Genomic DNA, 7,690 nt, shown 5'->3' on the forward strand with positions numbered 1-7,690 from the left:
TTGTACAGTCTAGCTGCTGCAGTTTAGTCCTCTGTCCTGTAACAGAGCTGCTCAGGGCCTCTGCAGGCTCATAATAGACAACCTGGTAGCCAAGCTGTTGTTCATAATAGATGTCAGCTTGGCTAACATCCTCCTCTCACCCACCATCTCTTTGCAGTCTATGGGACTGTCCAGGACAGAGCTGGTCCTCTTTATCGGTGTGCTATCAATGGTCATGAGTACCATTCACACAGAGTTGGGGAATGGCTGCAATCACAGCATTGTAAGATGGTGACAGATATACCCTTAGGCCTCCTCCTCGATTCAGAGATGGTCTTTCCCTTTTCACGTAAATGGCCTCCTTGACTCTGCGCTCAAACCAGCGTTCCTCCCTGTCCAGGATGTTACATCCTCATCACTGAAAGAGTGTCCACTGGCCTGTAGGTGTGAATAGACTGCAGAGTCCTGGCCTGACCAGGTAGCTCTCCTGTGTTGTGCCATCCGCTTCGCCAGAGGTTGTTTGGTTTCTCTGATGTATAAATCATGGCAATCCTCCTGGCACTTAACAGTGTACACTATATTACTCTGCCTGAGTTGGGGACCTGCCAATCTTTGACATAGTGTTTGGGGTTTAAAAGCCACAGAGACGCGTTGTTTAGAAAAAATATGTCTCAGCTGTTCCGATACTCCTGACACGTACAGGATAAGGCAGCAGTTGTCCTTCTCTCCTGGATCACCTGGAGCTTTCTTTAGGTGCCTTCCCAGCTTTGACAAATATCCAGCTGGGATAACCACATTTACTCAAAGCATTAATATGACAATTTGTAAATTAATGATCATAAAACTGACCTCATAGCCCGCTGTTTGTCAGTGAAGCTAGTTTAAGTCATTATGCAAATGTACTGTTAAAAGGCTCAGGAAACCTGCAGTCAGCTGAGACTGAAGAAGTCACTTACCGGTAGTAGAATTTCTTCGACTGAAAACGCCACGTCCAGATGAACAGAATCAGTTTTAGGGATTTCCTTACCTGGATGACTGAGCATGAATGAAGACAATAAAAAGTGATGGGTTTTTTTGCTATGTTGTCCTAATTTTTTTTCTTAAAAAACCTTTCAAAACACACATTTTGAAGTTGATAGCAGGGGCGTCACTAGGTTTTAAGGACGGGGGGGGGGCTTAACCCCCAAGAGATACACACACGATATGAACGAACGTAGTGAATGAGCACAAAATTTCACAAACAGAAAACAAAGACTGAGAAATTGTTTTCCTACTTTTTTGGACAGATTAAACATCCTAGGCCACCAATAGATCTATTGTTTTATTTCAGTCTGCTTTATAATACAGTACAACAAGAAAACAGAGGAAATGTGTTTGCCGCATCAATAACAAGAAAAAAACTGAAAATAAAAAAGTACATTTTTCTGGCTGCAATCACCAGTTACTTGGTGGGTGGAAGCATCAAAGAATGACGTCTGTTTTTAAGAGTGGCAAATCGGTCAATCACTCTGTTGTGACTCAGATGCTGAAGCGTGTCTTTTTCAATAGACATGACTGCAAGACTGTGAAGTCTTTTCTGACCCATTGTTTGACGCAGCCAGGAGTGCAGCCGACGCAGTGCAGCCGACGCAGTGCACTAAAGGACCTTTCGCACGAGCAGCTGCTGACAGGCACTGTTAGGGCAACTTGGATGGTTGCCCTCAGAGAGGGAAACATGTCTGAATCAAGGAGGTTGTACACAGACAACATATTTTTGGGTGGACATCCAGCCTCTGTGTTTTGGTAAGAAAGTTTCTGGCCACCAGAACCTCCTCTTTTTTCAGGTCAAGTCTGTAGTGCTTTGCAAGTTCATTCAAGTGTGGTTCACTCAAGAAGTTCTCAGATTTAGGACTGCATGCCTGGACGCCTTTTAGCAGCCCTGCATCTACACTGCAAAATCTTTGATCAAGCTCGCCAACCATCCGAGCCACACAAGGGAAAAGTAACTCTCTTTTCAATGTGTCTGAGTTGTTCAATTCAGTGCGTGAACCCACAGTTGCCTCCAGGACAAAATCCTCCATTTCCCTCTGTTTGTGCCTTGTCTTGGCACCTGGTTCAGGGATACTGATGGTGTTACACAGGGCCTTGGTTTTCTCATACAGCTCTGTAGCAAATGCATCTGAGTGTTTGCCCTCAAGTGTGTCACACACAGCTTGTTTGCAGATAAAAGCTTCTGCCAGGTCTAAAGTCTCTTTCTGCAGGAATTTGTGGAGTCCTTTGGTTACCGACAGAATAGACTAAAACATCAGTAGTGCATAGACTGCTGAGAACTTGTAGAGCTTTGCTCTGAGACCAACAGCTATGGGGGATCCAATTGCAGATAGGCACTCCAAAATGGCAGGCAATGTCTCAAGAACTGCACTGATTGATCGCAACTGACATGCCCAGCGAATGTTTGAAAGTTGCACAAGCTCAGTTTTTGTCAATCCAAGCTTTGCCTGAGTCTCCATGAACTTATGATGATTGACTAGGGAGGTGCTGAAGAAAGAATACACACACTCCAACAAGCTGAAAAGCTCCACAGCCTCTGGGACAGCCTTGCAAGTATTGCACAAAACCAGGTTGAGTTGATGAGCATAACAATGCACATATATAGCCTCAGGGTGGAGCCTTCTAAAATGTGCTTGTACACCTCCAGTGGAGCCACTCATAACGGCTGCACCATCATATGTTTGTGCTACACACTTAAGCTCTGCAAGACCATAGTTTTGGATCTGCTGCTGAATAGCATTTGCAATGGACTGGGCATCAAATGATTTTATCTCTGCTAGTGCAAGGAAACGCTCCTTCACTGCCCCCTCTGACACGTACCTGACACAAACAGCTAACTGCTCTGCCTTTTTATCCCTTGCCTCATCTGCCATGATGGCATAGACTTTAGACTTTGTCATTTCAGATACAATGACACTAGTAACTTCCTGGGCACAACAGTCAATCAGGTCATTCTGGGATGTTGGCGAGATATACTGTGCATTTGATGGGGGATTATGTTTTTGAAGAAAAGCATCAAACTCCTTCAAAAGCTCCATGCACGCAAGAAAATCCCCTCTATTTGGGCTGTCTTCACCTTCATCATGGCCACGAAAAGGGAGTCCCTGTCTCCCTAACACAGAGGTGACTGCAACAATTCGTCTGAGATACTCTCTTCTTTCGACTATCTCACTCACATTTGCAGTTGCTATCATCTGTGCAACGTTTCCCTGTTTGCTAGTTCCCTGGTAGCTTTTCCATGTAACAACACTGTCCTTATGTGTTTGAGCCATCTCATGCTTGCCAAAGATGACTAAAGCTTTCTTCCAGTTCTTGCAACCGCTACTGACCAAACTATCATGTTTGATGTTTTTGCCAAACACTCTACATGGGAAGCAGAAAGCTGCACTCTGGTTGACTGAATATTCTAACCAGTTGTGCTTTTCAAACCAGCTGTGGTTAAATGCTCGCTTCTGTGTACCAAAAGTATCATGTGGATAGCTCTTCAGCTTCACCTGTCTGGGCCCTGTGTCTTTGTCACCTAAATCAAACCCTGTAGTAGAATGAGTTGCTGCAGCTGCTTCATCATTTTCCCTCTCTTGGCCTGTTTGCTCTCCTCTCTCTGTAATAACTTGATCTTCCTCTGCCTCTCCATCCATTTGCTGCAGCTCCTCTGTCTCTCCTTGCTCTCTCTGACTTGAACTTGCCTGTTGACCTTTTTCTCCCTCAGCCTCCCCTTCTGCCTCACCCTTCAAGATACATTAAAACATACTGAATTGTAATGTAAATTGCTAATATCATGACTTCTGCTCACGCTCCACAGTAATTTGTTGCTCCCAAATATTTTGAAGTTACAAACATTATATTTTGAGCACGCATGTGACTAAAATGGTTGCAATTTAAACCCCTGAAAAAATTACTAAATTACTTGAATTGAAGTAAAATTAAAATAGAACCCTCAAAAATATGTGAGTCAGGCTAATTTGACTTATATATATATATCTCTCTTTGCTCTCTCCACTTTCTAACCTTGACTCTCCTAAATAAAAGCTCAAGTTAAACAGGTCTTATATGTTGTACCGTGACTGAAATGTTTCATATTTCATATCCATATTGAGTCCCATAAAATTCTAATCAGACTGTCTGCATCACAAATGACTCCATCCTTTGACTCACCTCTCCAGCAGACGTCTCTCCCCTCTGCCTCTCTGTGCTCCTCTGCCCTGACTCCTACAGGTTAATGGGGATGGAGTGATTATTATTATTTCCACTGATGATGACCATACCTGAATGAGCTCAGCTCGATTTTTCAGAGCTAAAACGAGGACTGGATTTTCAGTCATGTGGATGTCCCCTGTGAACAACTGGAACGGATTGGATAACGAAGCACTGACGCTACCTTAACAGTGTAAAGTGAAAGGGACCAACCGAGTTATGATCATATTTATGTGAATAGCGACAGGTTTATATTATTATTTCTTTAAACTCATATTCCTGCATCTTTATATTGAATTTGTCTGCAAGTTTTGTAAAAAACAAGAAAAAAAACAAAACAAAAAAAACAAACCCAAACAGCAAATTATTTAGGGGGGCTTAAGAATATTTTAGGGAGGCTTCAGCACCCCCAAAATAGGCCTAACGATGCCACTGTCTCTAACATAATCTCTTGCCACCCCTAGTTTTGCATATGGCAGTGTTGTTTATTAAAAGAAGATAGCATTAACACTTTGAGCCAAACTGCAGTTAACACAAAATATAAATTCTAAAAATGAATATATATTGCAGTTCATCCAAGCCCTCAGTCATGAGAACTGCTGTCATTGTTCGGATGTTGTCAGTCCATCCAGGGACGTTAGTAGCGGTGATCAGCCCTTGAATAGCAGTCATCAATATAACAAATGTGTTGGTTAAATGAATGTATGGAATAATAAGAAGGAAAGTACATTTTAATTATTTATTTTAATTAATTTCCCCCAGGGATCAATAAAGTATTCTGATTCTGATTAATTCATTATTGAAGTTTACACAACATCAACAATGTTCAATCTGTGCAGGCACTGTTGGATGCTGGAGGCCCTTCAGAGGTTCCCAGCTCCTCTCTGTATAAGGGCAAGTCACTGATGGTCTTGGTCACTCGGGCCTGTGAATCCAGCTCCTGAAGAACACCATCGTGATTGTCTGGAGGAATATTTCGCAAAGTTTCTCTCTGTCATAGTAAAGGATCGCAGCCAGTCCGTCAGCCTGGTCGTAAATGAGATGCAACTGAAAGGATCTCAGGTGCAGGACACACAGCTCTGCCCGAGCGGCTTGTTCACCGTCTCCATCCATTGTAGCTTCAAGTCTGTCAGAAACAAGAGCAAATCATAAGTCACAAACACGACAACTGCAGACGCGTCCAAAAACCCCCCAAAACAAAACACTGTAGTACTTTTAAACGAGTAAAACTGAAACTTGGAGCAGCTAATGGATAAACCAAAATTAAGAACTGGTACATTTTATCTTTAAGTTACTTAGCTTTGTAAACTGAAGAAGATAATTATGTCCTGATCCTTCATTTCAAGTATCAACTGCAGTGAAACAGGTTGGATTATAAATCTAAACCAGAATGTAAAAGAAGAATGAATATAGAACCACAGACTACCCTCTCTCTGAGTACGCATCTTTATATTTTTGTCTTGTTGGCTTGCCTCTCACTGGTTCTTACATATTTTTCACTCAGACAAATTGCCAGCGACTGACATGTGAGCATCAACTAAACGCACCTACACAGAAAAAAGGTTTTTGAATGAAACAAGTTGCTTTGGACCCATCGGATGTCATTGCCTCGCAGACACCTGTCCCTGAATGTTTAAAATATAAATAAATAAAATACTAATAAATAAAAATTAGCACCTGCCCCTTTTGCTCTATTTTCCACTGCTGTAATCAGACACACCGGGTTTGTCTCAGGAGCTTTTTCTAGATCTTGGCAGCTCCCAGAGATGTTACAAAGTTTTACTATCCGCCCCTGATCAAAACGTTTTTTTCCTAATTCTGAAATTCCTAAGATTGACATTTAATCTAGACATGAGCACGAAGGACTGATGAAGGACTAATGTAAATGAAGCTCGGCGCACAAAGCGCAGGTTCAGGAACAGGTTCAGGGACAGAGAGATGTGTCCTCTATTGTTGATTTTGTTGATAAGCTGATTGAAAACTTCAGCAAACGTTTTGATAGCTTCAGCTTTGGACAGCAGTTCATAAAGAACCCATTTCTCATCACTGATGTCAGAGGATTCTCAAAGGAAGTCACACAGCACTTCAAGTGGGCAAATGCTGGGCCTCTTCAAATGCAACTGGTTGGGCTCTAAGCAGATGTGGCCCTGAAAGCAGTTTGGAAGAACTGAACCTGCCACTTTCTGGCTCCAAATGGTCTGAGACAGCTTTCCCAAATTTGAGAAAAGTAGCCCTGTACATCTTGACCATGTTTGGCTCCACATACAGCTGTGAGGCAGCTTTCTCCACAATGAACATAATAAAAACTAAATATCGTTCCAGGCTCACCAACGAGCACCTACACATGTGTGTGAGAATGGCCCTGACACCATTCCAGCCCAGATTTAAAATCCTGGAAGGGCAAACTAAAGCTCAGTTCTCTCACTGAACAACAGAAAGTGGGGAAGTGGAATACAAGGGGGAAAGAAAGAAACTGCAAAATTGTTAAGATGTTTTGATGTTATCTGTTCAAAATGTATTGAGACGAGATGTAAAAGGTAAAGAAAAAGGGAAACTCAAGCTGCTGCTATTTTTTTCCTGAAATTAAGCACTTTGTTTTAAGATGCACAATTTAGCCATTTTATTTTCTCTAATTCATTTTAAAATGCAGCCCTATATCTAATGTAGGCCTACTGTGTGTTTCAGTGTTAACAATACATTTTGTTGAAATGAACTTGTATTTTCATTGATTTGACAGTCTATTGTTCATACGTTCAGATATTGATTTAAAAAAAAAAATAGGCTGCTTCTCTATCACAATCATCACGCGAGTTAGACATTATGTCCCGGACCACTCAGAATTAGAGTTAAATTTACTCTATGGCCAGTGTTAACTTTTCAGTGTTAATTGTACTCAATTTAGTGTCGCACTGTGACTCCGCGGCGCACTGTGCCTCCGCGCCTCCGCGGGGCACCGCGCCTCACCGCGCCTCCGCGAGGCACCGCGCCTCACCGCGCCTCCGCGGGGCACCGCGCCTCCGAGGGGGCACCGCGCCTCCTAGGGGGCACGGTGCCTCCGCGCCTCCGAGGGGGCACCGCGCCTCCGAGGCTCCGCGGCGCACTGTGCCTCCGCGGCACCGCGGCGCACTGTGTCTCCGAGGGGCACTGTGCCTCCAAGGGGCACTGCGCCTCCGAGGGACACTGCGCGTCCGCGCCTCCGAGAGGGCACGGCGCGTCCGCGCCTCCGCGGGGCACTTTGCCTCCGAGGGGGCAACGCGCCTCCGAGGGGGCACCGCGCCTCCGCGGGGCACTGTGCCTCAGAGGGGCACTGCGCCTCCGTGCCTCCGAGGGACACTGCGCGTCCGCGCCTCCGAGGGGCACGGCGCGTCCGCGCCTCCGCGGGGCACTGCGCGTCCGCGCCTCCGAGGGGCACTTTGCCTCCGAGGGGGTACCGCGCCTCAGAGGGGCACTGCGCGTCTGTGCCTCCGAGGGGCACTGCGCGTCCTCG

At 44.6% G+C, this 7,690-nt stretch overlaps 1 pseudogene; it reads right to left on the reverse strand.

The window, feature by feature from the left end:
- Positions 1 to 1,196: 1,196 nt before the first annotated feature.
- Positions 1,197 to 3,284, reverse strand: LOC146715064 (zinc finger MYM-type protein 1-like; annotated as a pseudogene).
- Between the last annotated feature and the right edge of the window lie 4,406 nt (positions 3,285 to 7,690).

This window comes from Copadichromis virginalis, linkage group LG3 (assembly GCF_057382275.1).
Source record: "Copadichromis virginalis isolate Kocher_CV1m ecotype Utaka linkage group LG3, C_Virginalis_male_GT1.1, whole genome shotgun sequence".
NCBI lineage: Eukaryota > Metazoa > Chordata > Actinopteri > Cichliformes > Cichlidae > Copadichromis > Copadichromis virginalis.